Genomic DNA, 27,904 nt, shown 5'->3' on the forward strand with positions numbered 1-27,904 from the left:
CAGCTTCACGTGTTTACTTGCTTGCATTGAAGCTGGCTGCCCAGCCAAATCTCATGCTGATAGGCAAATGCCTCAGGAGCTTTAAGTGTGTCAGGGAGAAGGTGACTGCAAATGACTGTGTTTTGCAGGTAGGTTTTTTGTTTTTGTTTTTGGTTTTTTTTTTTTTTTTTGTATTAATTCAACATAATTTTATCTATATTTTATTTTAGGCATGAATGAAGGTGCCCTGAATCTCACTTCTCATTTGTCTTAAGGTATGTCCTTGTGCTTTTCCATAAACCTGGCTATTCACTTGGGCTTGTCATCTCAGCTCCTGCCTCTGTGTAGTCTGGTTGCAGATAAATCAAAGTACAAAATGCTTACCTTGGCAATGACACAGATTTTTTTGGTTTGGAACAACCTAATCTTAAATAAAGTAAAGGTGGCATTTTATTGCTAATCATGGGATGATCCACATAATTCAACATATAATATCTTATCGAATTTTCATTTTCTTAGTTCAGGAGCTATATTCTTATTCTGAGATAAATACAGTTAAGCATAGCCTACCACAGGCAGGGAAACAATTGTCTGATTTTGATAACAAGACACAAATTAGGTTTTGTTTTCAAACACCATTTAATTTGCCAAAAGAGAAAAGATCAACTCATTCCTACCCTTTGTCTCTCTTCTCTCCACATGCAAACAAAATGAGATAAACAAAACGACTCCTCCACAATGATGAATGGAAGGTTGCTAATCTTGTGCCTGACCTTTGTGAGTAAGCCCGTACTGGCTATACTGAGTGAGTCCAGGGCACAGGGCTGCTCTTTGCTGCTGGCATCAATCCCCACAGAGCCAGTTGGGTTAAATTATGGGGCTGGCATGTGGGAAGAAGAAAGTGGAAAGAAAAAAGCAAAAAGGGGACCTGAACAAGATTCCCCTGAGACTAAGAAAGGAGGATAACTGCAGCATGATGGATCACAGCTGGTGCACCTCTCTGTCGTTCAGGCTGGAGCCCAGCACTGCCCATTGCTCATCCCCTCTGGAGGCTCCCCTTGAGAAGCAGTCCTGGCACACCTCTCCCTGTGCTTGAGCTGTGTCTCCGCTTGTCCCGGCCTTTTTGGCTGCCTCGCTCCAGTGGTTGCTGCACTACCATGGAAACTGTAGGAAAGCCCTAAATTGTCACACTCTGACAGGGAAATTGTTTGCAATGTGAAGTCCATCTGTCCCTACTGAGTTGTCTCCTGTCTTTCTTCCTCTGATCCTATCTACCACTGTGTTTTTGATGTATGAGGAGGGGAAAGTGGGAGTTAATTGCCTTCTATGGGCGCAAACAGGGAGTTCACTTCTGTAAAAGCAAAGTGCTGTGTGCTGAACCTGGAATGTTATATCTGGGTAGGAACTGATCCTCTAAAATAGTCTTACAGTCCTGTGCTGACTATTAATAAAATACATATCTGATCCAGATATCTGACTGCAAGATCTGTGCTCAATTCAAATGTGTTTTTCTTTCAATGGGTAAGACATAAACCAGAGTTTTGATGCTGCAGGAATAGTCTATTAAAGAAACTAAGAGATACAGAAAAGTTCTTCATACAATAGTCTTCAAGAGTTCCCAGAGTAGAAGTGGGAAAATCTCATAAGAGATTAAATACACACAGCCAGAAGGAGCTGTGAAAGTTCTCTGCTTTCTTAACAGTAAAGTTAACGTGCTAACCTCTGCACCATGTGGATTTTTATATTGCTAATACAGGAAATGCAAGGAGAGTCAGGCTGAAGATAAATACGTCCTCACTGACTACTCTGTAAGGCCTGGTAAAGCTTCATTGCCAACGTCCTTTGCTGCCCACCACCACGTCTCTTTCTCTCAGGTTTCAGCAGACCACAAAGGAGAGGGATAGGGAAAATAAGGCTGAAAGCCGGAAGCACCCACTGTTGCTCTCAGGGAGTGAATTTTTGTAAACTGGTTGGGTAACTTCTCTTACATGGTCTATCAGATCCTAGGTGTTCCTGGAGGGACCATGGTGCAGCAGTAGGAAACCCATGAGTCACGGATATGTTCTGCTTTACTAGTCATATGTTACTAGGATATTATAGTCTTCCAATTTATTAATTTTCCTGTTGAAAACTTGTATATCTAATTAATATTATTTATTTCTTAGCACAGTGCCAGAAACACGGTTAGAGATAGTGGAGGAAAAGCGGATTGTAGTTGTTTGAAAAATTTCCATTAAACTATTTGATTCCAATTTCAGCTGTTCAGTAAGTACCAGACAGGTTTCATGCAATAAATCATCTTTTCTGGCAGGAATGTGGTTTCTTTTGCTATCCCTAATTCCAGAGTCCTGTTCTGAGCAGCCAAGCAAGCATGCTGCCTCCAAGATATGGTCTTCAGAACTGTGATGATGCTGTGGGCTTTCAGGACTCTGACATTACTATTGGTAGCTCTGTGTGCTTTCATGAAGAGTTTTAAATCTGGGGAAATGTTTTACACCTGAATTTAAATTAAATCATAATTCTGTACATTTTGAGCAGTGAGCAAAACTATCTTTTTCCTTCCACACCTAACTGCTGACTCTTTCTCTATGTTTCTGGTACTTTTTTTTTTCTTTTTTTAAAAATATTTTTAATATGTTTTCTTCTTTTCATAGCTGTAATAATTCAGGTCTTCTCAGTGAGCATCTCTCAGGCTCTGATTTTTCCTCTCTGTAGGCAGTATCAGGAAGAATCCAATTAAAGTCTTTTTAAGTCTTCTGAGGAACATTCCTTGCTTTCAGTGATTAAGACTGCTTCTTACCCATTTAATACAGTCCAAGTTTTGATGATATGAACTTTGTTTCTAAGATTTTTAAATATTTCTTAGTCTTTCTTTTTATAGTTACTAATGTAACTGTAAGAAATATTCCAGTGTCTCAGAACTGCCCATTAAACCAGCTTCTTTTCTCTTTGAAAGTGAAGCAGTTAATCCTACCAGTAAAAGAAGGTTAAAAGGTATATTGAAGTCTATAAAGCAATGTGGTGCACAATTTCTTATTGCTAATTTCTAGCTATTGTACACATAACTTTCTTTTCTGTTTACAGGACCATTGCATTCTGTTTGCAGGAGCATTTTAGTAAAACAGAAATTCCATAGAAATTACCTGGGAAACACAGTATATATTCTGTGAGGAAATAGTTAATAAATATTTTAGAACATTTGACAGTTAGCATACTGAGCATCATTAATACAAGTGAATCATCTTGACTCAGAAACATCCTTCAGAAAATACTCTGTAATCTGCCAGTGTGGCAGATTAAGGAAGCGGCAAAGAGAAACTGAGGGTGCAGTTGCATCCCATGTTATTCAGGAGACAGAAATTATATTCTCAGTTTTCCCATAAAGATAGGCTACAACAGGGCAGAAGTCTTAAAACTCCCTGAACATCAAGAGCCCAAGACTACTGGATGCCCATGCAGTCAGACCTGGACTAGGTGGTGGTCACTACTGAGTCTTACTATAAGATGATTATTTCTAATGCTAATGGAATGGAAAGTCTCTTTGTTGGAGGAGACTGACATTGATGAAGAGGTTAAATAGACAACACCATAAAAGCTGTGGCTGAGTTATAGTGGAGGAGATAACTTGTGCTCCATTCACTCAACTTCTAACATCACTATGTCTTTGACAAGGCTGGAGTTTTATAATGGACTTGCCTATGGAAATAGAACTGTGGGGTAAGTATTTCTTTCTGTGTTATTAATTGCATTTCACATATTTTTAAAAAAGCATATAGTGGCAGAAACTGCAAATAAAGTATGGGTGTTCAACAGTGGACTAAAAACTACTAAAGAATAGTAACTAAGGGGTTACTATCATATAAGTACATAACTCAAACTAATTTATAACAACATGCAGTATAGAGATGTTACTTAAAGGAAATTCTGGGTTTTTTTCTCTGACAAAAAAATAACTCTTTAGATTTGCTAAATGGACAGACAACTAATTCAAAGAATAGTACCTTGAGCACCATAATGTTCATATATTTGGATGTACTTTGGGTTTTCCTGATATTTTGGGCTTTACATGTTGAACATTCGTTATGAAAATTTGATATTTGTTTAGCACAGATAATTTATTAGTTCACCTATTAATTAGATTTCATATGGATTACAGTAATATAGTCTTTGGTTTTGACAATATTCTTATTGTCAAAATATTGATTGATTGGATTACTTAGTTGTATATGAAATATGTCTCATACACAACTAAAATAAGTGTTGCTTAGCCACCAATATGGGGATTAATGCTCAAGATTAACTGGACCTGGGAAGCAAAGATGCAAATGAGTCTGAAGTGAACATAAGGACTCAGAAATAGAGATCTTGTGTATCAGGGTAAAGGCAGTAGACAGAAAGGAAAGAAATAATGAAAGAAGATTCATTTGTTATGCAGGCTGCATCTTTATACTGAATAGTCTCTCATTTTGATTTAAAGCAATCCTAAGATTTTTATAAACCTTTGGTGCTGAGGGTGCAAATGCACAATACTGAATATATTAAGAAAACTGAATTCTATATACAGCAAGTCAGCATACATGGCCCATGTGGTGCTGGTATTCATCAGTCTGAAATATTTGATTTCACACCTGCAAGCACCAGTAATTGTTCCCAGCGCTGCCTTTCAAACCAGGTTTTGTGTAGCCAGTATATAAGATGGCAGAATTTCAAAAAAAGGAGATTACATTCTGCATCCTCTTGTTCCTCCTTAAAAAAGAAATGTTGGTATAATGCTTTGATGACTAGAACCTTCCAGGAGGAGGGCATGGGGCTAAGGGGATAATGAATAGAAAATCCCTTTTCCTGTGAGAGCTGCAATGTCATGGGCAGAGATAGGGTTTGGGGCTTTTTTTTGAGAATGGACTTTAAAATATAAACTATTCATATAATAAGATATTTATGATATTTACTAGTTTTCTTTAAATTTCTGAATATTCAAAATTAGACACAACTGAGAGATGCTTTGGAGACAGCTGTGTCTTCCTCTGTCTGAAGCTGGAAAAGCCCTCTGCAAGAGTGAAAACATATAGCATGGGATAAATATGAGGTGCTGTCCTTCTGTAAGTTAGCCACAAAATGAGGCCAGCAGTGGAAGCTGCTGAGTGCAGATACCTGTGATCCACCACTCTCTTAAAGGGGAAAAAAGGGGAAAAAAGGGCTGAGCAGATGATGTACAACAGTGCAAGGGGTACAGGTGTAAAAGCAGCTCAGTGTAGAGGTAATATCCTTTAGCCATGAAATGAAAGACACATTTCTCTATTTAAACATTTAGCAGGCTCATCACAGACAGTTCCACACACATCAGGTTTGAATCCATGTCAACAGAGACACACTTTTCTGAAACATGATCTCCCCCCTTAGTCCTGGCTCTGACTTGTAGACTGTGTTCACAAGAAACAATGTTCAAGGTGTGCTGATGATAGAATTGAAATCTCTTTGTCACAGTAAGGATTTCCACTCAAAATACAAGAAAAACCTCAGCATGTATACTTCTGCGGTGATCTTTACCCTAACACCTACAGATCAATAAGTGCTTTGGACAGAGATTCATAGTTTCTATAAATGTTATCACAAAGGCCTGATGATTGCAATAGATCATCTTTCTTAGACATCTATCTGCATTACAACCCAGAGGTTGAAATAAAGCCAGTGGTGCTCAGCACCAACCACTCTGGAACTTCACTGCACAGTGTCTGAAACATGAAACTGCAATTCATGGGTGGGAAAAATAGGAAAGGAAGAAAATTATATCAATAGTTGAATTATATTTGCAGGAGAACTTGTGCAGCACAGAAAACAATGAGGCAAACACTGTAGCCTTGCTGTTTAGAATATATATTGCATAGAATTCTCCAGGTAAATATTTTCTACATAGGACAGATCAAAGTATAGTCTTAAGGAATGAGAATATCAGAGACTGTTGCCTAATTATAAGGGTGTCTTAAGGAGAGGATAACCTTTCCCAGATATCTGTATAGGAGCATAACACTGTTGATGGAGAAGTAGGGAGGATTAACATGAATTTTATTCTGCAGTGTTGTATAGGTTGAAATCTTGAACTGACTGTTCTGACCAGATAAGGCATTATGTCACAGTTCAGAAATCTTGGCTTAGGTTCAGTAAAAATCTTGTAGCTGAACCTTCTCATCTGCCCTTGCTTGTCAGGTTCCTCTCTGACAAGCAGCAAAGAGCTGTCACCAGCCCTGGGCTGGCCAACTGCTCCCATTCAGAAACTGAGCTGAAATGCCATAAAAGCTGTCACTGGGGTCTTCCCAGGCTTTGTTCCAGGTAAAAGCTTTTATGTCTTGTTCTATCAGTACACATTATTGTAGGAAAATCAGGTTATATTCCTGTCTTGTGGAGATGAAGGGAATGACAGTTTAGTTGCTCTGACTGCAAGCCAGATGGCTCAAAGGATGCATAATACATGAGACTATAAAAAGTACCTCTCCAATGGTCATTTTTAATATTTAGAAAAGTAAGAGCATTTTTACTTTAATAACTTTTTTTTTCTCTGTAAATTATCAACTAAAGACTATTTGTTCCTATTTTCTTAATGTTATCTCAGTAGAGATGGAACTAATTTTCTTCACTATCAGATTTGATGTATTACATCCATAGCATATTACAAATCCTGTACATGTATTATACAACAAGTAGATAGCTATTGTGGATCCCTATTTACTGTACAGTGGGTATTTTGGACCTCTCAACTCAAGCATGTGTACAGGCAAGAATAAACAAGTTCCCTAGGAACAGGTCCCCTTCAGTATTTCCATATTATACCTATTGTATATGGCTACAATAGTTAGAAAAGAAGCATAGTACTAAGAGAACAGAATTTTATTTTTAAATATTACACTTCTAAATTGGTTGGGATTGCTTAAAGACAGTATTGAGATTGATTGATTTTAGATCCCAGAACGAGATTGTTATGCAATGGCATATTTTGAGGCTGAAGGGGAACTGAGGTCCCATATGTCCTGGTCTATTTTTCTCTCTGAAACATGTGTAGTACTTATTCACTGTGTCTTAATCCTCGTGGGCTCTATGACACCTTCTTCATCAGAGTCAATTTATATAGCATTTTTCCGGTTAAAAAAAAAAAAAAGTAGAGCTTATTCCTTGTATAGTTAAGAATAGGAATAAAAATAAGGAAAGGGTTGAATTATTTGTATGTGATAGAAAGTAACTTAGTTGCATTTGGACATTACTTTCCTCAGAACTTCTGAACTCTTTCTGAAGGGGAGAGCTTGAGAAGTGAAGTATTTTACTTCAAAGGTGGACAAATAGTCTTTGTGCTTGGCTTGAGCACAAGAGCTTTTGTTGGTAAGGTATTACCACAAGATGTTTTTGTCAAGATACTGCTTTTAGTTCTTAGACTGCATTAGTTCTGTTCTAGCAGTGAAAGTGAGTGAGCTAGGGGGAACAGAAATCACTCCATTCCCCACTCTTTCTTTTTTTCCCTCCTCCTGCCTACTTAAATCTTCAGCTGTCATTTGAAGTACAGATGATAATAGAAATGTAACTGTTCTTGGCCAGTCTGCTATATGGGAATTCCAGCTTATAGCTACATATATGTGTGGATTTTAAACTGAATCCTTCTAGAAAAGAAGAAACACTAGAATTAAGTGCCATACAAATTGTATATGAAAAAGTAATGCCTATTTCTCTTCTGTCGGGGTTCTCTACCACTTCCACAAACCAAGTGGGAAAAACAGTCCATAAAAGTTGTACAGAGATAAGGAAAATGAGAGATGGGGAGTGACATCTATCTAAGAAGGGAATAGTAAAAAAAAAAAACCATTAAAACTTGCTTGATTTAAAGCAGTAATTGGAGTGTGCAACACAATAAAAATAAAAACCAAAATAATAATTTCAAAAAAAACCCAGAAGTAAAAAAATCTCACAGATGGTCTCATTTTCTTCCACAAGCAAAAATCTGTGCAGGAAAAGGGTAAAAAAGATTACTTTTTGCATTACTTTTATAACAAAATAACATGGAAACATTCACTGAAACTGAAAGGCATTATGTATAAAAGGAACTACTTTACATCTGTGCATAATTAAACCATAAAGCTCATCGCAATAACATCATTACAGACACAGCTTTATGGAGCTCTGCATATTGTTATGTGCATAAAATATTTTTTAAAAGAGTCTCTTTTTTCAAAAGAAAGATCAGTGATCGTGCTTTGGGGCACAAATCAAACTCTAATGAATGGGATTTAGAATCTCTCCTCCTCTACTAATAGTGTCAGATAATTTTTCTTGGGTTTCTGCATTTTTCTGCTGTTCCCAGTACGGTGGTTCCAATGCATTTTTGACCAGAACCCCATTTTAACTTTTCTGATGGACACACTTCATTTTAACAATTCAAGAAATGGCTAGGCAGAGCAGGGTACGTACCTGTGGAGTCTTAAACACCACTGAATAATTAATGAAATAAGGATTGAAACGAGCTAGATATCTTACACTGAAGACCTCAAAACTGTGTTCAATGGGAAAATAGCACAATAACGATTGAATGTCATTTATTATTTGCAATTTTCCAGTCTGTTTCTCTGTGCAGAAACAAAACAAAATCAAACCCTAATCAAAACCTTATGCAGAGACTAGAAGCAATCATTTTTTCATTGCACACAACTGACTAGCTAAAGAAAACAAATCTTGATTTCTGAATTAATGATGACCCTCAGCATTTGGTTCAGACTGCACAGTGAAATGATGCATGCTGTGATATTGCAGCAGAAAAATGATTGCTGTATGAGTACCACTGCAACACTGTGTGATCACAAGGATGCTGCTTCTGCACCTACATCATTCTTTTTGAATAAACATACCATGTTACTACCATATCTGATAGGCCCAGCCTTGGCCAGCAGCACGTCCATCCTGGAGCTGGCTGGCATTGGCTCTGATGGACATGGAGAAAGCTTCTGGCAGGTTCACAGAAGCCATCCCTGTAGTTCCCCTGCTACCAAAACCTGGCCATACAGACCTAATGTAAACTTGAGTCATCTTTTAGCCATAATATATGCCCCAAGAAAAATTGCATGTACTGGTTGTAGCAGTGAAACTGAGGCTGACACCGGTAAAAAGCTTTTTGTGTTGATTTTATCTTCTGTCACTTAATGAAGAAGGTAGAAGCTTTAATCAAAAACTGGTTAGAGACTTAGGAGCCTATATGTCCCAATCTACCTAACATAGTAATTATAATGTATCTTATCGCAGAATGATCACTACAGCTTGTTTAAATGCAGGCAATAGATCTAAGTACCATATCTTGGAGTTCCTCTTCCAGATCCCATTCCAGTGAACAAGACAAAAACCAATGCCTCCAAGGAGGACCTGTGTCTTCACAGGAAGTTACAGGGCATAAAGAAACACTTTAGGTGTTTAGGTAGTAGGATGATTCTAAAATATAGGAACATAACATATATTACAGTCAGTAAAAATGGCAATGGAGATTGAAGTTTTATGAATGTAATTATCAGAATAGGAATTTAAGGAATTTTCTACACTGGAATTTAGCCATTGTAGAAAATGAGCTAATGCTCTTCTTTCATAGAAATAGAGTGATATTTCTTATATTTGAAGGAGTTCCTATCTCTTATGACATGCGTGGCATTGAAGTATTTACTTCCAGGCCAAAAGTTCTTTCTTGAAACCTGTATCCTCTTCTCATCTCCTTGATGCCACAAGCTGGCAGACTGAAAACTTAAGAGGGCAGGAATGTGGTGTCTGAACTATTTTTTAAATTTTATCAGTAAAGTGCAATCTTCTGGAGTTTCAGGAGGTGTTCAGGTTTGCCCTGGAGACTTACTGGAGAAATACATTAATATAACTTGTGTAGGTGTTTGAAAAAAGCTTCCAAAGACCAAACAGATTTTTTTTCATTTATCTAGGGACTCACACATTTTAAGGATGATAAAACTGTATTAACTACAGTTAAGAAGTTCAGGAAGTATAAGATTCTATTTATCTGGGGAGTCCTTCCAAATGTAAAAAAAAAAACCAACTTTGCAGCACATATTAACTGGGCTCCAGCTCTATACATCTCAAGCAGGTTTTGTTCCTCTTGTTATGTCCTAACCTACTAGGTTCATCAAAACTCAGTGCACATTCTGGCATCTCTTTCTTCATTTTCTGTGCTATCTCTCTCCACATAATGAAGAACAAATTTGTAACAAATCATAATGGGCTTGTACCCATAATGGAGCTGAGCAGAGAGGAGAGGACTTTTCTCTGTGTCTTTCTTACTTGCAAGAAAAAGACTTCTTTTGGTCCCTCCAAGCACAGTGGGGTTTCCTCTGATACATAAACATTAGTATAGCTTAACTGAAATGGATTTTCTCTAATTTCTTGCCCAAAGACTTGAGAAAAAAAATGAATAAAAAAGCCCCGAAAAACAAAAAGCAAGCAAACAAACAAAACCAAAACAAATAACAAAAATACCCTAATATAGAACATATACAATTCTACACATAGGTTTTATCTCCATCTAGGCTTTAAAGTTTCTGCCCTGAGGAGCTTCAGGTCACCAGGAGATCAGTGCAAGCCATTTGGAATGACTGAATGTATCAGACACCTGGGGTGAGCTGAGCTGTGCTGCTTCTTGCAGCCTTTGTGTCTTGAAGGAATCCCATCTCTTAGAGAGCTGTGTGGGTTGTGACATGCATGCAATGTGATCCAGCATGCAAGTACTGTACTATCGCATAAGCAGATTTGGTATTTTTTCAATTGGAATTGATGCAAATAGAGATGTTTGGCTTTGTTTTCATGTTTGTAGTTATGAAAACTAGCCTTCCTAGATTTTAACATTTTCTGGTTCTTTTAGATTTTTTTGTTAATACTTGCATCCCCTCCTCACCTCTTTCTTCTTGATCATGTTCTGCCCTATAATAGAGGAGGATTTTTATTGCCTTCACCTGCCAAGCACCTGCCACCCTTGCTTGCAGATATCCTTTCAAACAGACTCAATCATTTTCATCTTTAAGAAACTTTGTTCTCAGAATGACTGCTGTGTGCGTTTGCTCTGCAGGACTCACTGTTCCAGAGGCTGAGTACAGTGACACATACCATTGTCATCATATGTAGCAGTTCACGAGACTGAATAAATATGATGATTTGAATAAAAATCAGATTTTGGAGGGCACCTGTATACTCAGTGAAAAATCACACCAACAATGGATTATATCTGAGGGGAAAAAAAAATCAACAACAAAAACCAACCAAACAAACAAACAAAAACCCAAACAAATACACAAAACCCCCAAACAGTCATTTAGGGTGGTTGTTGGTATGAGCATGCTTACTGACACTTCATATTATGACTTGATTAAATAACCAGCAACTGCTAGGGGTAAAAAAATCAGTGGGTATGCATTAAAGTCCATGAACTTCAGCATGCTTTCACCAGCTGTCCTTTGAGTCATTTATTTCAGATTAGATGGCAGTGGTAAAGGTCAAAAATATCTGATAATCAACTTCAGCAATTAAAATCTTTGTTTTGATCTTGTGGGAGAAAAAAAAATCTGTTCTTATTCTCCCTTGCTCAAAGCAGAACTGCTCCTTAAAAGTCCAGGATGTTTTGTATAGTGGTTTCTCATCTTATTTGTCACTCAGCTGGGTACAAAACTTTTTTCTTTGATGCAGTGAAATGTAGAAATGAGCCTGACAACTGACACTGCACACCTACAGAACTAATGCTCATCTCCTGTTGTGCTACTTTCAGACTCTCCTCACAGCACCCTTCTCTTTGTTCTATTCCAGTACCTTACATTCATTCTGCATTTCCAATTCTAAACCCTTTTTGGTCCTCAGCTAGAAGCAGGCCTTGTAAAATCTTCACCTGTGAGGAGAGAAGTTGGGAATCTAGATGTAAACTCTTTGGACTAAATCCAGATTACAGGATGTAAAATAAATCTAAATAAATATTTGTGTGTGTGGGGGGGTGTTGTTTGTTTGGCTTTTTTTCTCTTAAACTGTACAAACTAATATAATTTTAGATTTGTTTTCTTTCCAATGCAAAAAGTTTATATTTGTGTAAATCTACAGTAATTTTTAAGTGTCAGCTATATAGTATGTCACCTTAACAATGAAAGAGAAATTGCTTAGTATATTTAGGGATTGTTTGCCAACCTCCAAAACAAACTACCATCCCTCACACTCCTCAGGCTTTGAAGGAGCATGTAGAACTGACAAAGAAATGCTGTAGTGATGAACAATTTGGGTGATGGAGCAAAACGTGTAAATAAACAGTAATTACTATAAAAGTACTTAAATATTTCTTGTAGTATAGCATCTCTTTTCTCTTGGTTACCTCTTCTTTATTACAAGGCAGCAAGGAAGTGTTGAGTGATTGCTGGCAGTAGTGATGTTGTCATGCCTCAGTTAATCTTGTTTCTTGCCCTTTTTCTAATTTAGATCTTAATAAACTGAAATCCCACCAGGAATATTTATTCTGAAGCTTGTGACCTCCAATATGTGGAGTATGCTCCTTATCTCAAAGGACAAAAACTTTTTACCAATCATTTTCCCTGATTTAAACTCTGTAGTCTTCCACATTTCATTGCTCAAAATACAAAAAAAAAAAAAAAAAAAAGAAAAAAAAAGAAAAAAAAGAAAAAAAAAGGACAAGAGTTTACACTCAGCATGAAGCCCTTTTTATTAAATTTTCATAAATACCTAGGTATCTTCAAAAGGTTTGTTGGCATTCAGTCCTAGTTCTCCTCCAGGCTATATTAGTTTAGGTCTAAAGTAGACCAGTTTGAAGTCATAGGCTTTACACTTTTACTGTAAGTATTTCAGACACAAAGCTGATACAATATTTTAGTAAATGTCTGTTTGGCATTCTGCCAGTCTGGTAACACAGTAGTACATTATGATGCAAATACAGCTGCTAATTTGCCTCCACATTCATGCTAGAATAGGTGATATAGAATCAGGTTTAATTGTTGAGTATAATTGACAGCTCTTTCCTGAAACTGAAGAGGGAATTAATTGTCTCTCATTGTTACTTTTTGCTGTCTAAGTGTATCCTCAGGATTGCACACAGGTAAAAGGAACTGTGCTGTTGTGCATGTGCTTTTCTTCCCTCATTTAGCTTCTGTCTGTGTTTCTGCTTCTGGTCCTTGAGATATGGAACATTTTTGGGATGATAAACAGATTTCCCCCAACCTGTACTTCTCTTGAGTCTGCCTTTTGCTGTAGTGATATAAAGTGTATTAAGTATCTGAGAGAGGGAAAGCAGCTTCATTTTTCTCTTTGAATGAATTCATTGTCTTGCTTCTAAGAAGCAGGCCAGGAGGAATGCTGAGAAGCAGCAGAAATGCAACAAACTTGATGTACTGCTGAACAGTAGCTATTAGCTAGGAACATGGTGAGATACTTTAGAATTTCCTGTTAGGAGAAGACTTTCGAAATGAAAATTTTTATCTGCATCATTATATCTAACAGCCATAGGTGATTCTTTTTTTTTTTTTTAATTCAATATTTCAGCAATTGCTTCTTAATAATTTGAATATTTTCTGCCTCAACGATATCTTATATTTGCTGCTTAATCTGACTAAAATTGCGGTTTTCACTGGAGAACTAAAACCCATCCTAGAGAGACAATATTTATTTATTAGTCTCAAAATAATTTGCTATACAAGCACAAGCTTTTCAGTATTCCAAGATTTAATTATGTCAGTGGACAGCATTGCCCTTTATGAAGTTACAGCAATCTCCTCTCTCCTTTTTGAGCAGTGTGCTATTGCAGGTTATGTTTACAGATACCTTTCCATTTGCAGCTAAACAGGTCAAGTTTTTTTCTGCATTCACAAGGCAGTGACTCTCTAGTGGTCACTGAAAGTGACCATAATTAATATTTGCTATTTCCCTGAGTGAGAAGATTTGAACTTCATAACAATTCATTATAAACACATGAGAATGTACTCTCTTAGAGTCTTAAAAGTAAGACAGATGGGATGCTGCTTTGTACATTAATCTTTATATTCAGTCTTCCTACCAGTTAACATGTCATATTGAAAAGAATTTTATAATTACATGGAAAAACAGAGTATATGTTTAGATGGAGATCTCACAGCTGGAGATCACAAGATATTTGTAATACTAATAATACTCACCTGTGGTGACTAGATTGTCAGGTGGAGCTATTAAATGTTGATTGACCTCAGGGCAATGATGCAATTAATGTCATTCATAAGTGCTCTCCCTGCAAATAGCCTTAAAAGACGGGAGGTAAAAGGAGACATGTGAGAGCTCTCTCTAGAGCACCACTGTCAGTGAGGGGGGTGCAGAGATGTACTGCAGCAGAGGGCGTGTGTGGTTATGTATTAAAGCAGTTGCTTGTCTTATTTTAAGAGATCCACTTGTGATACTGCTTTGCTCCAGGTTTTTAAAATGTGCATTACTCTTGTGAAATTTGTTATTTTGTTTCTTGGGTGGCCAGTGAAGATGGAATTTTTTTATGCCCTTCTAGTTCTGGGATAAGGTGGAGCAGGGGAAGAGAAAAAGTATGGGAATGTGATAGTCTGAAAATGAGTATGGAAAATGAGGTCTTAATCTCTTTATATATATATATATATATATATATATATATATATATGACTGAGTGACAGTTCTTGTATTTTTTGTGAATGAACAATCAATTTGGCTGATTTATGTTTTAAGGGAAAGTTGTAAATTGACTTTTGTGCTGTAAGCTATACCCAGACACTACTAAGTAGAAGAAACTAGGAAAAGGAAAACTGTAGACAGACTACAAATTCACAGAATTTAAGAATATCTTGAGTTTGAAGGGATCCAGAAGGATCATTGTGCCCAACTCTTAACCCTGCACTGGCCATCCCCAAGAGTCACACCATATGCCTTGTCTGCAGTTTCAGATCTAATGAATGTAATTTGTAATGTTTTGTCTGTTATGCTGTGAGAAAAAAAACCAAATTAGGCAGAAATGAGACTGAATTAATGATGGTTATCTATAATGCTTAAGTAAATAAGGAATGTTAAGCAGAACTTGTAGCAAATGAAGCCCAAAAAAAATTGATTGTGAGGATGTTTAGCATATGGCAAATGAAATATCTTAGAGCTTCAAAGTACTCTTCAGTTAGAAGCACAACTGTGAAAACAGAGAAATGAAGGAAAATAAAGATCACCTTTGGGGGAAAAAAAAATCATTAAATTAGTCCCTCTTGGGTTATTTTTGTGTTTATTCAGAAGTTCAGTTCAGTTGTTTGGAAAAGACTGGGATCTGTAGGCTGAGAATTGCTGGGAAAGGTAGTTGTGAATTTCTCAAGTGCTAAATTGATAGCTGTGTTCTGTTTGTTGATAAACACCTGTGGCAATAATACATATTTCATTGGGGATGGGAGGAAACCTAGAAGGAAGGGAGAAATATATAAAATACCCAGAACTAAAAGGTTTATAGCACCATGATGTGCCTTCTCCAGATTGTGTTATGGATTTCTCATGTTTTCGAAATGTGAGGCTCTAAAGGGTCTAGTAAAAGCCAATTTATGTAATTTTAAAATTATATACAGCTGAAAGATCAGCTGTTGAACATATAAATATAAATCCTGATGAAAGAAACTGGAACATGCAGAGAATCAAAATGAACCATGAGTGAGCTTCAGTAAAAAGGAAAAAACAAAAATCAGGCTTAGTTTTTGGTGTGGACAAACACACAAGAAATGTGTGCCTAGCTCTCAGATATCACAGAATTCCTCAGTTGCCTCCAAAGGAGTTGAAGACTTGTACCTTGTTAGATGCCTAGTCATCATACCATGAGACACAGCCATGCACATTATGGATTTTGAGTTCTGCTGATTACAGAGCTTCTCAAGTATTTTATCCAGAAGGTTGTGGCAGACTGTGCCCAGAAGTAGGTTGCCCAACCTGTTGAAAACTGAAGTTCTTACTCTCAAAAGCACATAATTAAATGCATATCAGTCTGACACAAATTCTTCTAGGCAGAACTTTTCCCAATAAAACAGAGCATTTACCCCTTCTTGAAAAAAGGCTTATTCTGAAACTTAGGGAATAACTAAAAAGACACTGAATAGATCTGAACACTTTAACTTTTGTAGAATAGCTTGCTGTCTTTTTTCCTTCCTGATTATAACCAGACTAACCTTTGGGGGAAAGGGTCTGAGCATCCAGGGAACTTGCATAAAGAATACTGAAGCTCGCATAAAGCATACTGAAAAGGTCACCTTTTGTGTAATGCTGCATTGTGTAATTCAAAGGGTGCAGTTCACAGGGTGGCATTCAAGTTGGCTCATCATAAGAACTGTTTTCCATCAGTTTTAGAGAAAATAATCCTCCCTCAGGTGTTTTTCATCTTTTCCCTTCTTTTTTGCCCTCTAGCACATGTATTAGTTTGGCAAGCACAGTTTTAGAGTCGTGCTGCATGTGGCAGCCTCAGTTTGAAAAATAGAATAGGTTATTTTTTATTTGATATGAATATTGTCCTATTACTGTGAGCCAGAATGAGACATTCAGTTATTAGCAGGTTACAGCCACATAATAGCCAGTGTGCGCTAATGAAGTGGGATTTTTCTTACATCAGCTAAAATTAAATAAATTATCAATAATAAATTATCAATTGTTTATAAATAATACTTAATAACAATGATTAAATGTATTGATAATTACTAAAACTTATTAATAAAATATTGATAATTGATAATAAATATTAAAAATATTAATAAGTTTCAGTGGCTTACCATATTGTTCAGTTGAGCATTTCTATTAAAAAAATAGAGAACTCAGAAAATTTTGAAGGGTTCTACAGCTGGTATTGTGGTTTGTTTTCTTCAGACCTCCTGACAAGGGATAATTATATGGAAGGGGCAATGCAGGTTCAAGCCATTTAACCAGTCTGAGTTTTGTTGTGCTGTTGATGAAGCAGAGGATGGTGTTTGTATGTTTACAGGAAAACTGACATGTGAAAATCAAAATGTTTGAGAGTTCACGTAAGCTTTTATATCTCAATCTTTTTGATCAAGAAATCAGACTCAAAACTCTCAGAATAAAATATTTTCTCTTGAGACATCCAGTGATCTTCAGAGGCTATGAAAGTAGCTACACTTCCTGTATTTTGATGATTTAGAAGCTCTAAATTATGTTGTTGAGTTTAGGTAAAGCACAGGGTAGCAGTAATACTTTTCCCTCCAGCAAACTCCAACGTGTTCTGCAGTTAAATTTCAGGAAAAATTCTGGTTTTGTTTTAGCAAATGGTTACATTCCTTCTGTCTTGGATTTAGCAAATTAGAACTGACACATAAATCTATGAAATCTATTGATTCTAAGGTTTTTGGTGTATTAAAAATCTGGGAAATTAAGACTGTATCGTTTATGCATGATATTATTAAGGCTTTTTCTTGTCATGGATGTTATTACAGCTTCTAGTCTTGGATCAACCAGGCCCATAACTATTAAATATTGAGACGACAATTTTGTCCTTGGACTAGGTGTTAGAAAAGATATGGCTGAAGGACAGGGCAGGAACCAAAGTCTGACTGACTGTTGGAGAGTGTTTATTCCAAGGAGAAACACATGCCAGAATGCTGTTGTTGGGCATCTACTGGCAAGTGATTTTTTTGTCCAGCAACATATGTGCACATGACAGGGAAGTTTCAGTGTCACTGTGAATATTTTAAGGCTTCAAAAGCCTTTCATAGTTCCTTAATTCAGCCATTTTGACATGCTCACTAATTCACCTTAAATCCTGTTTTTCTGAGGAACAAAACTGTTTCCAAGCAGACTTGAAAAAGCTCGAAACCACAAACAAAAACCACACACACCTAACTCAAAGGATCAGTCATCTTTGCTTCTCAGGTAGAGAAATCGACCTTTGATGTAGGAAAGAGAGTGAGCTTACTTTTCAAGGGTCAGCTTTCTTGTTTTTCTTCTGTGTGGACATGTGTGTTTTGTAGGATTTTACAATGTTTTATTATATAAGTTAGGAGTTTAATGTTAGGAAATTTCAGTTGGTATGTTCCTTGTACCCCCTATTTCTTCCCCTCATAATGGTCTCTCTCAGATTATTTACTCCTAGATTTTCCCACCACTTAGCTGTCCCTCAAAGTGTCAATCTCCCTGTTCCTCTTCTCTTACCTTTAAGTGGTTCTGTCAATCCAAGTTGTGCTGCCCACTTCCCCTGTCTGTCATTGTAGCCACCCCCATTTGGTTCTGGAAGGGTCCCTGTAAATCACCCATGCTCTCATAGCTGGTTGGTCCCCGATGCTTCTTCCCTCCTCTGTCTTTACCCATTGGTTGTAACCCACAATGTAATTCTACTGTAATCTGTCTTCAGTGGTTGTCCCATGTTGCCACCCCTTCACACCCACACCCTTTATAAATTGTAGCAGGACCCCAATTTCTCTGGCACTTGTCCCTGACTGGTTCTTGGAAAAAAATCTTCTTGGACTACGCACAAGTGTCCTCTCCTTTATTCCTTCATATTGGATCTTTGTAGCGCCTCAGTGCAAGCGCTGCCCACGCCACTGCACACGCTGCCACCTGGTAATCTCGGTAGAGGCCCAGGGGCAGCCACTCGGAGAATTGCTAGCTGGTGCTTCGATATCCAGTGGCTGCATGGAAGGTGTTACACTTCTGTGCTCGTAACACTTAGCATGTGCACATCCAAACCAAACAAGTGTAATCCTCTAATTAGAACAGTGTCAGCTTCCAAACCTGAAGTTGGTTTTTATTTTTCTTGTTTCTTATTCTTTTGAGAGCCTTGCTAACTGCTTTGGCTGTTCTTGGTGTTATTCTTGGTGTTCCAACAAAATGTTCCAGTGGAGGCTGGGAACATTTATCTCTTGATTTTAATCTCCTTATGACACTCAGGAAAGCGGCTTTTTCTGTCCAAATCATACAGCGTATCCAAGCAATGCTGTTCCATTCATCAGAATATAATGTTGTTTCACCCTTTTTGGACTTAATGACTCTTATTATCTGTCTGAAATATGTAGTGAGGTATGCAGTGGAAACAGTATATCTGTTTTTTAAGCTTTATAAATCAAGGTTACAGGCAGATGTTTTTTTATATTTTTATTCTCCTTTGTTAATGTTGTCATGATGGAATGCAAAGCCAGTGCAATTTTGAATAGTAACAGTAGCAAAAACCTTTTTCTTCTCTCCCTGACCCTTCAGGTGAAATATTATTATTCTCACACAAATGCTTTTTATAATTGTCAAACTATTGTATCCTCTCTACATGTCCAAAATCTTGATTTTAAGCACACATCACTGCTTAGTTGCTTAGCTAAAAGTCAAATAAAAACTCTGCATGTTTTATGACCTTCTAGCAAGATAAAAAAAAAAAAAATCATTTTTGCGGTCATGTGTTTACATCTGAGAAAATAAAATGGAAACCACAAGAGACTGGAAAACTAGTAAAAATTGAAACCTCAAATTTTTTTTTTTCACTGAGAATAAAACAATGAGACAAGGAATGGCAATAATCATAAGAGAAGGAAAAATATTAATTTTGAAGCTGTTTGCTGCTACATTCCCCCCTGAATTTCTTTATTTTAGTATATTGTTAATTTATATATCCAGTCACATTGTTGTCTGATTTGGTGTACGGTGTTAAAGAACTTCTGCTGTACATGAATATTTTGTGTTAAAGGTAGAAATTTTCCAACCATGCACCTTATTAGAAATTCAGATTATTTCTGCATAATTTACTATGTGTATCATTCTGCATTTTTCAATGACATTGTCAGGTTGCGGGTTTACCATTGTAAATATTTTGGTGATTAAAGCTACAATTTTCTGAACCTTTTTTATGCTCTGAACACTAAGATGTCCAGATTCTTGTCTTAAACATATTACATTTGTTTTCACATTTTATTTAAGTTTTAAATGTTTTAAAATGGCATTTTTTGGAGTAATTAATTCTATGTCTAATTCATAGTTCCAAGTTAATGGGCATATGAATCATTATAATGATGTCCAATGAGAACTTGCTTTTTTCTTGCTACCACATAAAAGCATCCCCCAAAAAAAGGTTTTTCCTTATTACTTGATAAGCAAAAATAATAAATTTTGTTTCTGTAGCATGCTACAGTGGGGATCAGCAGAGAGTAGATGAAATGAAAACACAGGAAAAAGTTCATGTGTATGTGTAGTGGCTTGGTTTAGAGTATTGTTTTGCCAAAAAAGGGACAGAGGCACAATATCTAACAGCCTTTATCTCAATTATAAAGCAGAATGTAAAAAAAATCACATCTCTCATGCATGTTTGCTTTCAACTGACTATACATTTATTGAACCAACTTATTGTGTTCTGAATTAAAGCTTGTAGCTTCAGTGATGATGTCAATCTCCTTTAGCAGGCACAGATGGAGACACCAAAGAGCTGTTTTGGCAAAGTCAGCTGAGAGGTATGGTCAATAGCAGTGCTGAATTCTCCAGAAGGATTATAAAATGCTATATTCAAAAGATGTGTTGAAGTGTGTCATAATTAAAAATGACTTTTTTTACATTATTGGATGCTTCAGAATGAGGCAAAAAAGGATTAATTAGCAGGTCATGTATTCTTGTCTCTTTAAACAATAGCGTGCATATAATATCTTATTGTTAGACTTCTACGCTTAAAGCGAAGACAGAATTCTTTGTTAAAGGCTAGACATGCTTCCAGCAGATCACTGACATGCATGTAGTTTGTCTGTAATAGCAGGGAGTGTTTCTTAATGTTTAGATTTAAAGTTAGATTAATTGCTTCTACAGGATGAAATTAAGACCATGCTCTCAAATGAAGAAATCTGCTCCTTCTGGCTTGGGATACGGAGCCTTGGAGTGGCCCATCCAACCTTAATCATGCAGTTATGATTTATGTTTACTGCTGGTAGAATGACTGGGATCAACTGATGGTAGTCTGGCAAAGGAAGGGGGAAGTATACAATACTGTTGCTTTGCATTCATCTGCTTTTACACACCTTTGCAGCGAAAGGCAATGTCTATTTTTTACCCACGCTCTCCTTCTGCCCTGTTTGGTCATTGCACGTTTGAGACATTCATCAGTTGCAGAGCAAACTGGTGTAAGATATTTAGGCTCATTACAAATTCAGCACAAGTTTCAGTAGGTAAAGAAGGTGGGCTGTTAAGTCTTCAAATGCAAACCCATCACAGCTATTATAAGAGTATGTCAGGAATAGTTAAAGAGAATGAGCTGGAAGTAGATTTATCTGAAACATTTAAAACACTCCTGAAGCATGGAAGGTACATGAAGAAAGTATTCTCTGAGGGACTGACATGACCTTGTACTTAGAGTATTTTATAACAGCACTTACTATGCTATTTAAATGCCATTATCTTTTGTGGCAGTGGCATGTCCTTTGTATTGCAGTAACAGGATAAAATACTGAGTTTCGCAGTTGTTTAACACCATCACTGACTCACACTGGTGTTCCCTAGATAAAGTCGACGAAGAAAATTATCTTTGTTCTCCCAAAATTACTCATTTTTTGTATTTTTATACACCAATTTAAATGTAATTTCCAGTTCTCAGCATAAGCGTCTCAGCTCTGTGATTGCACAGTAATTTCTGGAAGCTGAGTCTTTCTCTTTGCAAAGGTGCCTGTGCCTCAGGGGCCTTGCAGAAGCTTTGGTTGGCAGAAGAGGGCTGGCTCTGCACTCGGGTCAGAGCATGACCAGCCCCCCAGCACAGGACAAGAATAAGTGGACAAGCAGATTTTCTCAAGACTGAAGTCCAGTAGCCTGATGGGGTTTCTCCTGGTGTTTGTGATGAAGAAGTTGGTTTGACAGATTGTTGGCCCTGTCTTGACATGGCCTCAGTTTCCACAGCCTGTTGGCAAGGAGGATTAGCTGGTCTCCTGTGTGCCTGCCAGAGCAGTAGCTTGGCTGCCTCCTTTCCCTGAGGGCTGGGGAGGCAGGCATAGGAGCAGCGCAGAGGCTGAGGAAGCTACTCCCCCGTGACCCTGTGTGAGGATGTAGAATGGATTTCCTGTACAGCCTGTGCCATGGCTCCAAAAACTAGAGGAGTATTTGTTGTACAGCTGTCACTGCTCATCAGCACTCCCATTCTCCTCAGAATATGCTGGTGACAAAAAAACCTCTGAGTTACATGGTCAGGTTTGAAAGATAAGCTGATGTGTGCAAAGAAGTTACTGTTGTGATTCAACTGATGTAAATGCAGATTTGCCTTTGAAAATTGATGAACTAAAACTTCCCTCTTTTTGAGAAGAGGCTTGAATTTCTTTATATTCTCAAGGTTATCTTGACAAAGTTTATACTGCTTGTTTGCTTTGAGAAGACAAAGTCCTTTTTTTTTTCCCCTCCAATATGGCACCTATGGACTGAATTCTCTAATAAGCAACCTCCTGCCTTCTTGTTCTAAGAGATGTCTAATAGTAGAAATGTTAAATGGCTAAAATTTCATGGTAATCTCTATAATCAGGTAGATGTGAAAAGCTTCAGAGGAAAATACTTGAGCTACCAATAAAATAGATTTAATACCAGACATTTTAATTATTGTGAATTACAGTGGTATTTAATTTAATTTTTTATTGATAATTGGCGGGAACCAGGTTGTTGGCTACAGACAGTGAACTTGCTTTGATATACAGAAGTGTTTTCTATTCTACTTTCTGCAGATGTGAATTATAACTAAATTTTATCTATTTTTTCTGTGCAGATAGAGGAGGCAAGAGGTATAAGAGTAGTTTGTAGTAGACAATTTACTATTTGCTTGAAAACTTTATTTGAAGCAAATGGAGCAAGCACAACAACATCTTTTTAGTATTATTGAATATTTAGTATTATAAACAACTTTTTTCTTTAACAATATCAGAAGATTTCCACAGTAGATGTGCATTTACACTGTTCAAGTACATCATGCCTCACAATACAATCAACAGTTGCTAGGCATTAATGGAATCCTCCCAAAGGAAAAGTCTTTTATCTCTTTGATGGGAACAGATCTTTTATCAACCATGATTGTTAATACAGTTGCGGGCCGTTAATTATTCTGCTTGGGTATGCTTTAATGAAGTTGTCAGTAAAGTACATCTGTCAACTTTCTTTTACAAAATAAAGCTTGCAATAAATATGAAATTAGATTTTAAGGGATAAAAATGGCATTTTTCTGCAGACAGATCTCAATGTTTGTCAGCATAGGTACATTTGTTAGTGTAGCAGCAATCTTCTCTAATATGATTCATGCAAGAGAATTTTTATTTTAATAATAACCATTACTTTTGCTGGTAGTTTATTTTGCTGGCAAGTACTGTCTTTCCCCCCCATCAAATTTTTTAGCTCTTGGTGTTTTTAAGATTATCACATCTTTCCTCAGGGCATTGTCAGCCACCAAACGCATCTGACTCAGGCAGGGGTCCGGGTGGATCCTCCAGTAGCAAAAGCTATTGATCAAATAAAATTCCTGAATTCTGGCACAGCCCTCATGCTTCTAGATGCCTTTAGCAGGCAATACTTGCACATCATGCCTGATGAGCCTGAACTGAAAACACAGCTGCAAAAAAGGGAATCAGACATGACAGTGGGAGAGGAGAACAGCAATACCAATGTGGGAAATACTTCTTTATAGAAGTACAATTTTTTAAAAGGTTAGAATTTTGAGGTTTTGTGCTTCTCTTCCCTTGAGTGCATATAAATAGACAAAGAGATGAGTAGTGCCACATAATTCCTTCATTCTCCTCTATTATATTCTTCCCATGAGTTACTGTCAATCAGTGGAAAAGTCGTGCATTTGAACCACAACTGCTGTTGGTTACTTTTTATTTTAAGATAAAGACAGTTGTTCACCAGTTCTATTCGATCTTTTCTACTATACCATGTGGCTCCCAGCCTAACACTTTTACATTTACATTTGGTTCTGGTCCACTTTTACAACTGTAGGAGCAAAGGCTGAACAGAATAAATGTCTACTGAGTGAAAATTCTCCTGCCTTCTCCGACCCTGTACCTGCTCTTGGTAGTTTCAGCAAAAGGGTTTTTTTTTGCACTTCTTCCTACAGAATCATTTCTGCATTGCTCTTCAAGAAAAGTCTTCAAATTAATGTTTATACATCAGATAATCATGATGTCTCCCATGGCTCATTTTTCATATACCCAGAACATCATCTTGTATATTTTCTGGTGTAAAGGCTTTTGGGAATTTTGTCTGTGTGAAAGTAATCCATGTCTCTCCAGACGTCTCCTTAAGATCAAATATTTTGGGATGAAGATTTTTACCAGAACCAAATGTAGAGGACAGCAAGTGGCCAGTGAGAAAGAGGGTTGATAAACAGTAAACAGTTTCTAAACAGGTTTGGATTTCCAATAGGAAAAAAAGTATCAACTGAATCGTACCTAAAAAATAAATATGATTATGTGCAGCGTCTGCAGCCGTAAAGTTATTGTGCACTGTCTAATACTTGAGGACAGGAGTGAGTTTCAGCTAACAATGCTTGTTTTCTCTTGTGAACAGTTAGCGTGCAGGGTAAACTCATTGTTCACTACCAAAGCAATTTGAAGGTTACAGGTTAGAAATTTGGTGAGCAGTATGCAAAAGTCTTGTGGTGAAGGCTATTCTGTTATGTAATGGCAAATCTCAGTTACAAGAATATTAATGTTGTTCAGGAATGTGGTGAGGTGAATCTTTGAATTATACGTGGGGAGGGTGTTCAGAAAAAAAAAAAAAGATCTTGCTGAGTAGCATGGCAGAATTCCCTTTGATTTCTTCAAAAGCAGGCTCGAAACTTTGCTGATGATTTTGGGTTTGCTTGTTGATCAGGTCAAAACAAACAGATCTCACTACCACTGCTTAGGTCTTGATCTTGTTAACCCTAACTGCCTTTTTAACTTGTAAATTTATTATTAGGGTATTGCTTTCAGGCTGTAGAATTAAATTGTACTCAATTCATACAGCACTCCTGATTCCTTTCAACCCAGTACAATTCAAATAATTTTCTCCCACTGAGAGCAATTTCATTCCTGTATTCATTCTCCCTCACTTATAAACTTTGAGAGAAATATTAATGTTATTTTTAATGTTTTTCTGAAAAAAAGTTGTCAATCCCAGAATTTTTATTTTTTAATACATACTCTGCTGAGGCTCACACCAAATGTAGCATTAATTTCTTTTACATATTTCTGGACATCATAGAATTGCTGTGAATTTTCTCTGTCTTGCCAAGGAGAAGCATTTTGTAGGAGGTCTTCTGCTCTGCTTTGGCATTTCTTAAAATTTCTTTTAAGATCAAAATTAACTGTTATATCATTCAAATTGATCTCTGCATCAACCCTTAAATTTCTTCATATTTGGCCATATAGCTTTGGTTTCACTGAAGCATATGGTAGATATGCCTAAAGCATGTTTATCAGAAAACAGCCTCAGCCTGTGTGCATATACAGAAGAACACAGAATTCAGAATATTCCTGGAATATTCTCCCTTGCAGCTCTATGACACCCAAACCTTGACATGTAAGCCCCACACAAACAATATTGCAGACAGCAGTACAATTCCCTTCCTACATTTGCTGTCTGTGTTTCTCTTTACACATCCCAAAATTTCTTGGGCTCCCTGAGCATAGTGCTGGGCTGAGACTTCTGTCATGAAGAATGGTTTAAATCTTTCTGTGACACCTTCCACTCCACAGCAGTCCTTTGATTGTGCAGCCATAGCATAATTTTTCTAAGGGCTGCTTCAAGTTTGTCAGCAAAAAAAAATCCCTTTTTCACAGACTAGAACTATTTAGAACAAAGGTTGTGTATGCATACAACACTGAAGAGCTACTGCTGGTACTAGCTGAGGTTGCACTGTGTAATTTAGTTGCATCGACATGTCCCAAGCACTAATTAAAGAAGACTAATGAGGGACTGGGTGTGAGGTTTGGGCTTCCATCTGACCTGCAAAGTACCATGACACCATATTTCATATTGTGACTGACCTTTCATCATAGCTATTTCCTGTTTCACCACTCTTTATGCTACACAAATTTTTAGAGGTTTTATGATTCTCTGCAGAAACCTCATTAAAATATGAAATGTTAATGGACTTGTTAGTGTCTCCTGTGGACATCACCTTCTAATTGGTGACTCCCTGTGGAGAGTTACTTTTTAGAGTGAGGACCCAAATTTGAGATACAAATGTTTTTATAGGATCTTAGATGTAGAGCTATGTAATTGTCTTTTTATTAATAGTAGATGAGGACCCAAAAGACTTAATATTTGAAGATATCTTAGGAAGAGCTGTTGATCAGAAGAATTTTCCATAGAAATACAGGTTACATGAAAAACATATTAATTGTTTTGCTAAAGACCATTAAGTATCACAAACTAAAAAAATGTTTTTCACTTTAAAGAAAAAAAAAATTCTCTATTTCAATGTTGAAGATATTTAAATTAAGAAATTAAAACAAAGTACTGTTTTGGGCTGATTACATTTGCAGCACTGAAATCCTGAAACCTCTGAGGGAAGGTTTATTTTAGTCCCTGCTGTAATTCTGCTTTGAGTGTGAAGCAGCCAAGATTTCATCCAACTCTATCCTCTCCCTGCCAACAGTGCAATTTGGATACTGACCTGCATCATAAATTACTCCTTTGTACCTGAAGAAGTCCAGTACTTTAAACTAACTAGATAGATGTCATTTGTTATTCCTTTGACTCTTCCTTTGTAGTTCAGCTGTCAACAAAAGGATCTTTATACAACAATATAAGATTCTGAGCTAGGATGAAAGGGGAAGCTAGGGCTGACATCAATTCCCTGGTGTCTTTTTCACTGCAGTGAAGTTGACGTACTTTTCTGTAGACTTTTATACTTATCAAAAACTGATGACTATTTTACTTTTGCCCACCTGGTAATTGTGCATAGATACTTCTTTAAAAAGTAATTTTCCTGTCAAAGAAATCCTGAAAAGTTATTCTGTCTGAACTTCAACTTCCATATGTCCTACAGTGAACATAAATTAGCAGAACATCCATATCACAAATAGAGAGGCACCTGACTCTTCCAGAAAACCATCCTTCTCTGTATTTTTGTGACGTAAACTTACAGGATAATTTACTGTGTAGAAAGTTTCCTTGTGAGCTAAATTCTGAAGGGCTGACTTCAAGTTGTTGGTACCCTCTAGACTTATGCTGGTGTTACATATTTAGTACTTAGCAATAAATTATGCTTCCCTGGCTTAGGTAATGTTTGAAAAGCACTTCTGATAGGTTTTATTTCCACACAAATGTGAGGATCCATTTAAAAGAATCAGAGGTTACATAAATTTCTTAACCTCTTGTTCCTGCAGCAGAAACTTGCCACAGAATTCTTGGTATCAAGTATCTTGTGCATAATATGAAGAATTTAATAACAAGCTCAAAGATGGGAAAATCATCCTGCATTGAGTGCAGAGATAAACTAAATGTTGAGGAAAAAAGAAATGAGCATTTGTAGGACTTAAATGGAAGTGAAGTTTTCCTGAAAGGGGGATCAAATTATTCAACATTTTAAAAGAAATAACAGATGAAAATATTTAAAATAAACATGTAAAGCATAAGTTTGTCTCATGAAATCGTCACCATTTGCACTGCATTTGAGCAGTGGGCAAATTGTTTACCTATTCTCACACCCTGTAGCCAACTATAACGTATTTCCTTTGGAGTAATTTTCTTTTCTGTGTTAAACCTGGAAAGGTATATTCCCTCAGTATGAATTTAAGGAACCTAGGATTAACTCATGGTAAATAATCTGTCACCTGCACTAGAATGAAATTTCTGAAGTCTTGTTTTTCATTTCTGCTACTAGTGTCTAATAAGCTATTTTTTCAGACTATAATGCATATGATAATGTAGCCTTGTTTTATTTATGGGGTACACTGCCAGAATGTCAATAAAGTCATCTTTTTGCGTTATTAATCAA

At 36.8% G+C, this 27,904-nt stretch overlaps 1 long non-coding RNA gene across 2 annotated transcripts in view; it reads left to right on the forward strand.

Moving 5' to 3' along the window:
- The first annotated feature begins 3,337 nt into the window (after positions 1 to 3,337).
- LOC140683696 (uncharacterized) overlaps positions 3,338 to 27,904 on the forward strand; it is a 67,426-nt gene continuing 42,859 nt past the window's right edge. For both annotated transcript variants that reach the window (XR_012055027.1, XR_012055026.1), the window contains exon 1: positions 3,338 to 3,696. This is a non-coding gene — a long non-coding RNA (uncharacterized lncRNA). The remainder of the gene's footprint in view (positions 3,697 to 27,904) is intronic.

The sequence above is a fragment of the Taeniopygia guttata genome, chromosome 3 (genome assembly GCF_048771995.1).
Source record: "Taeniopygia guttata chromosome 3, bTaeGut7.mat, whole genome shotgun sequence".
Taxonomy (NCBI): domain Eukaryota; kingdom Metazoa; phylum Chordata; class Aves; order Passeriformes; family Estrildidae; genus Taeniopygia; species Taeniopygia guttata.